The sequence below is a fragment of the Pistacia vera genome, unplaced genomic scaffold (assembly GCF_008641045.1).
Source record: "Pistacia vera cultivar Batoury unplaced genomic scaffold, PisVer_v2 Contig269, whole genome shotgun sequence".
NCBI classification, from domain to species: Eukaryota; Viridiplantae; Streptophyta; class Magnoliopsida; order Sapindales; family Anacardiaceae; genus Pistacia; species Pistacia vera.
Window position 1 is genome coordinate 568,488 of NW_022196078.1, and position 6,834 is coordinate 575,321.

The 6,834-nt window shown below is 34.3% G+C and overlaps 1 pseudogene; it reads right to left on the reverse strand.

The window, feature by feature from the left end:
* Nucleotides 1–5,085: 5,085 nt before the first annotated feature.
* On the reverse strand, nt 5,086–6,353 carry LOC116133366 (annotated as a pseudogene).
* Nucleotides 6,354–6,834: the final 481 nt, after the last annotated feature.

Consider the following 6,834-nt stretch of genomic DNA (forward strand, 5'->3'; position numbering starts at 1 on the left):
ATCATTATTATTTTGCTCTTGGGTTTAATTAAATTATAATGTGTTTTATGAGTTTTGACTTTTTAAAGTGATATTTGCTTATGATTTGTCTCGGATATATGCTAAGATCAAGTAATGTTGAAATAATTTTCAATCTGGGTTAAACTGTTAGTTTCTGAAAATGTTTAGAAAATTGCAGTTTCACCCCTATATGTGATTTTTTTTTTATTATGTCATATATGTATGATCTGTAGGCACATACGTAATATACTGTTGACTTGCATGTTACTTGAGATATGCATGAGTATGTTGTGATGTTAAAACCACCCTACGAAGTGCCCATCCCTATGACACATTGGCTATGCCCGAGCGATGCAGGATTCCGTCGGGTATGACAGTTCTAGATTTTGGTCTGCGCATGCGTATTGAGATATTTAGTGCTCTGCTTGGCGTTGAGCTTGCCCAATAGTTGAGATGGTTGTCTTCAGGCTCTTCCCATGCAATGATAGATCTTGCCGGTTCGGGTAGGATATATTCCCAGCTCTGCTTGTGTTGGAATGCCCACCAGGTATCAAGATTTTCCCAGGGTACTAGTTGTGGTGAGAACCTTTAGTATCAGTTTACTGTTGGAACATGATATCAATTTAAAGTTTTCAGATACCAGCTATAGTTTTCAATATCAGTTAATAGTTTCAGTTTTCAGTATCTGATGATAGTTTGCATTAGTTATATGAAATTTCGATGTTTAGCATGATTTATAGAAAACATTATCTTTAGAAGCATAAGCATTTAGAGCTATTCTTTAAGTTCTCATAAAAGAGTTTTCAGCATTTAGTAATGAGCCAAGATTCAGAAAATTGTTGTCAGTTTAATTGATCAGATATAATACTTAGAACATATAGAAATGAGTTATGCATGCATACATGAATGATAGCATCACCATATCATGTTCATGGAATCAATGTTGTTTTAGTATTCCATAAGAATCATTGCATGCCATAACTTTGTTTGACGAATGTTTTGCAAACTCCTTTCCCCTACTCACTGAGTATTTTAGCTCACCCTTTTCAAAAAATGTTTTCCCTCCCCAGGTTACAGGAAGATCGTGCCAGTAGTAAGTCTCTGCTTAGGATTGTGACCGTGTCGACATCTTTCTATGTGGGTTTACATTATGTCATTGTATTTTTGGGACTTCCGTTTCAAAACTATGTTTTCCATCATGTATTTCCTTTTGTTATGCTTCGGAATGTGTTGTATAAATAGAAAACCTGATACCACAAGTTTTCCTTAAATCTTTTCTTTGTAAAACGAAAGATGATGTACTTTTTTTTTTTTTAGATGTTGGAAAGGAAATAATATGATATTATTCAGAAAAAGTAAGTCCTTTAAAAAGTCTATAGTTTTTTTTTTTTCTACATGGCACGTCTCAGGTATCCGAGTCTTGTGGGAGCGTCCAAATCTTACGGGATGAGGAAATTCGGGATGGATCATGTCAACTTTACTATCCAAGGACATATTTGTTTTTAAAATATGACTCTCCATGTTTAAATTAGGAACTCATTGTTATGTTTTGTAAAATCCTATATCCTATTATTATAGTGCTTCCATCTAATAAGAAAAATTTGTATAAATATTTTGTTAATGGGGTGTTGGGCTAATCTTACGCACATTTCGATTATTCTCACTCATAATCACAGCCTCAAAGTAAATTATAATCAAATATACTATCTTTGCACCTAGTGGAGAATCAAACGTTGGACTAAGGATTAAAGTCATGCACAATCCCCTTTGTTCACCATATTGTGCCCGCGGGCTAGTATGGTGGGGTTCTCCAAATTTTAGGATCAGGGTATCAGATTTTGGGGTATGCTTCATTCAAAGGGTTTAGAAAAGGTTCAGTGATTATGAGTTAGCTCTATATCTTTGGTTATCCCTTTCTTTTAGATTTACTAATTATATTTAGTTAACTTGTAATAATAATATAATAACACGTTAATAGAACCTGGTGGTGAAAGTTAGCATACATATGGAGGATAATGAATCGATCATCATTCTAGCTGGCACAAACAAGAAAAAGAATGAATGAAATGAAAAGCTCAGACTCTTAGGCTTCGTTTGGTTGGATTTTGGGAATACTACTTTAGATTCCCAAAAAAGTTTAAACAGTAAAATACCCAAAAACTCACAATATATTCAACTTTATTCAACATTTTTTAAACCCATAAATTGTTAAATCAATTAAATACCCCTAAATATTTTTAATGTGTTTTGTTACGCGACTCCGGCCACCCCTCCGGCGGTGGTGGCCGGTGTCCGTATTTGAGGGTGGATTGGGGGTGTTTTTTATTAACTTTTAATGTTTTATTATAAAGGGTGTTTTGTAAAAAAAAAAACATAGGGGGTATTTATGAATTTGTAAATCATACATCGTAATACCCGCCAAATTCAATTTTTTTTTAACTTTTTTCAAAAAACTTTCCCAAAAACACAAAATTGTGAACCAAACGGAGCCTTAGTCTTTTAACTTATAAGAAGGTCCATTAAGTGGGGGTAATTAACAAATACAAGGTTTAAATCGACATCTTCGATCATCAAATCCTTGCAACCAATCCGTTTCTAAATGTTTCTCTGCTGCTACATTTGTTGTATATGGATGGTTCAACTAGTAATTTAGGGCTTGATTTCTCATTCAACTCCATGTTTTTGAAAACAACAGTCTCAAACTACGACCTCATCTTATGAATCTAGTTTGAAACTTAGACAATTAAAAGCTTGTGGAGATATTATTAATAAATACAAGACCAACATATGAAGCATAATGAAAAATTCATTACTGTATAATTATGTAGGCGACAACTGTTACATACTTTCATTCATTTCTAGTTTACATATATATAATGAAGAGATTTTTGATTTCTTGATGTCTTAGAAATGGGGTTGAAGTGATATGGTAAAAGTTTTAATGAATGAATAGACAACGACTTGGTTGTTGATATGGTAAAGAGAAAAGGTCAATATTGAAAAATATGACAACCCAAAAGACTTTAATTGGAATAATATGATTAAATAATCCATAGGTGATGCCTCAAAATAAATAAGATGATGATTGAGTAGCATTAAAGGAATCAATAAATTTATGGTCTAAGTCTATCTGGAAAATGACATACACGTATAATACACCGTGTAAATTTATTGGTCTAAGCATTAATAGGAATCAATAACTCAGTTACTGCGTAAGCAGCGACTGATTATTTTCAAAGATGTAACAAAAACTTAATAAACTATCTTCGAATTTAATAATACTCTTAGTATTACCAAGAGAAGTTTGAGTTTCTTTTCTATTACAAAAGAGTTAGTCATTAGGATTTACCTGTAATAGTTCTAGAGTCTCATGAAATTAATTGAGGTGGATAAGTTAACCCAGATATCTCTGGACATAAAAAAAAAAAAAAAAAACTCGATATTGGGGTTGAGTTTAAAGTGGTAGGTCTTAGCTGGTTTGTTTTTCTGTTTTCTTCTTCTGTATAAATCGAATCTAATGCTTGGTTATTTTGGTGTGTGGTGTATGAGAGGTGTTGAGATCTGGGTTTATAGAGGGGTGTGTGCACTGTGTAAAGGGTGAGCGTATCTCTGTAAGATTCTCTTATTCTCATAGTGAAAAATCTACTTATTGCCCTGGAGAGTGGATGTAGGTAATCTATAAGATTACCGAACCACTATAAATCGCTGTCCCCTTTTTCATTTCATTTTTATCTGCTGCTTATATGTTGAATGTTATCTGCTGTTGAATGTATTTGGTTTTCTTGCTATTGGTTTTGCAGTTTGGTCTCTTGAGTTTTAACAGATATTTTGTGATATGGATCCCATAATCAAGGTTAAAGATCACGCAACTCCTTGTTTAATCAAATTTGAGTTCATTTCCAACTTAATCATGTATCTGACACTATATAAACCTAATTGTAATATGGTTTTAGGGATGGAAAATAAGTCATAGAAAGCAAACAGAAAATTTCTTATAAAACATAACAATGGACATAGGCTTTACATTACGAGTAGACGAAACACTTTAAAAAGTTCTTTGTGTTTTATGTTGATTCTAGCATATTCATCATCATATTGTTTTATCGTTGATCCACAAGGATCACACACACATCCTACGTGATTTTAACACTGTCAATCACGTACTTCTAATTAGTGCAAATGTATGCATCAAGAAGTTCATTTACTAACTTGCTCTTTTATTTTAGTGAAACACCTTGTTAATATCTTTATTTTTGGAAGAATTATAAGAGTTTATTTGTTTTAAAATCATTAAAAAAAAGTCCATCTTTAATTCAAATTCTCATATTTCTTATCATTATGTTTTAATTAATTAAAATGCGTTTAGACTGAAATCACGGGTAATGAGTTGAATTTACATTGGTATTTTTCAAATAATAGCAATTGAAATGGGGGTCTTTAAAAATAAACCGAAACTAAAGGGAGGAAAATGTACTTCTTCTTTGTTTCAATAACATGAGCTCGTCTCTTTCATGCTATACATCAACGTCAACATTTTCAGGCACCACATCAGTATTTTTTTTATAGTCTGATTTATATAAGATAACAAAGTTAAAAAATCAAAATTTTATAATTTTTATTACGCAAAAATTGATTATTTTTGTCGTTTAATATTAAATAACATTTTAAGATGATATACGGGTTTTAATAGAAACCACTTCCAAAAGCTAGCTTAAGAGAGGGGAGACGAGTTCGAGTCCTTATGGTTGCTAATAGAAGTAACCACTAAAACTCTTATTCGATCGGTAGTTTCAGGGTCCTTGTTGGCTCATACACTTCCTGCATTTGATATTAAGCATGAAATATATGATCACCCCTCTCAAAGACAATTTTGAAACTTAAAAGAAAATTCAGCTTGTGAATAAAAAGAATAATAGTAATATATTATCATTTAAAGAATTTAAATCTATTTTTTATACATTAAAGTTTGATATTATCCAAGGGTTTCTCTATAAAAAATTATATTACAAAAAAGAATTTGTTATCACAAAGAATGTATATAATAATACAGTTATGGACTAAATTTCTGAATCTCCTCGTACGAGATTAGAAAAGTTTACTTGCAAACTCCTCTACCTCGGTTCCATATATGCGAGAATGACTTGATTTCTTAGCAATATTTCTCAGCTGAGAAGTGCTTCTTCCCAGCAGTAGAGCTATTTTCTGTTCAAACATCTCCCCGTTTTCTCTCTTCTCTACATCACTTTCATTGAGAGTGGTTTCTATTGATTCTTCCAAGAGTGTGAAGAAGCCAGCGCAGTTTCTATACATCTCCAACACCATGCCAACTTGCCCACCGTGCTCTAAAGTGTTAACTGTGGTAGCTAATGCGCCTTCAGCCACCGTGATAACGGCAGCCCATGACCCGTGAGGAAACCCCACAAAAGCCGACCCAACAACTACAATGCCGGTGAGTAATGGCCCTGAGATGGCTAGAATCTTGTTTATCTTCAATGCCAAGTTGCCTAGTCTCATGTAATCTTTGTATCTTTTGTCTTTAACACTCTAATAATCTCTCTCATTTTCATTTCCAGATCTTCACCCCATCCATTTTTCTCCGTGTTCATGCTACTTTGCTCTCTTTTATATGCGTTTTTGTTGTTTGCCGGGGAGTGATTTTATGGCCACCAAACAACAGGCTCAAATGTTTTAGGGAACTTCTCTATCATTTTACCTAGCAAGGGAAGTGGGTATGCTTGGTCAAGTGCCAATACTTTCTCCACTGCTTGTTTCACGTCGGCTTCACTGGGAACCCTTAGAGCAAGGACGGTTTGTATTTCTCTCTGGAGTTGCTTGAACAATCTTGTTGCGTTACGTTGCTCTTCTGCAAGTTGTGAGGGCTGGATCTTGTTCACCATAACCATCATCCCAGCAGCTGCAGAGAATAAGAGAGTTGATGATAACTTCAAAGCCAAAAGTGATGAAACGCCTGCGCCACCAGTTGCAGTAGCACCAGCCATGGTGGTAGCAGCAAGAGAAATCATGTTGATAGAGTTCAACAGAAGGGTGTTCCAGTTGTCACGTTGCTGGCCAATGTTGTTGTGCATCTCAACTCTATCAGAAACAGACTCTAAGATAGGGTAAAGTTTTGCTGTCACCATTGAATTAGTAGAGTCGTCAGCATTGTTTTCTTGTATTGCTGTGCCGGGGACAATCTTTTCTACTGGGATTGAGCTTGTGTTTTTATTATCTCTCATCCTCAGTTGTTCAACCAAGTCTATACTCGGTTCTTTTGGAGGAGACAAACTGATGCTTGGGAGTTTTGGGACAAATATAGCAGCATTTATTCTATTTGAAGAGCGACACAAAGCCATGAATGGTATCTGATATTTGATTATCTTTGTTTGTGATTGTTATTGTGTTTGTGTATGGTATCTGCCAGTATTTATACAAACGAACTTGTTGTAAATATGACCCAAAAACAGTGTAATCATGCAATAACCCAGAAGTGTTCATTCAACCAAACAAAGCACAAAAGAAACAATTAAATAGTAAAGTAGAAGGAAGAAGAAAAACACCAGATTTATAGTGGTTCGGTAATCTGAAAGATTACCTACATCCACTCTTCAGAGCAACCAGAAAAAGAACTTCACTATGAGTTTGAGAAACCTTACAGAAGAATCGGCTCACCCCTTTACACGAGGCATCACTCCGATACAAAAAGCCCTCTGATTTTACACTTGTATACCCAGATGCTCTCACCACTCATACGTTCTAAATAGGCAGAAATCAGTACATATTTATACAGTAAAAAGAGACTACTCAAAGAAGGACAGCTCACACCTACCGTCACCG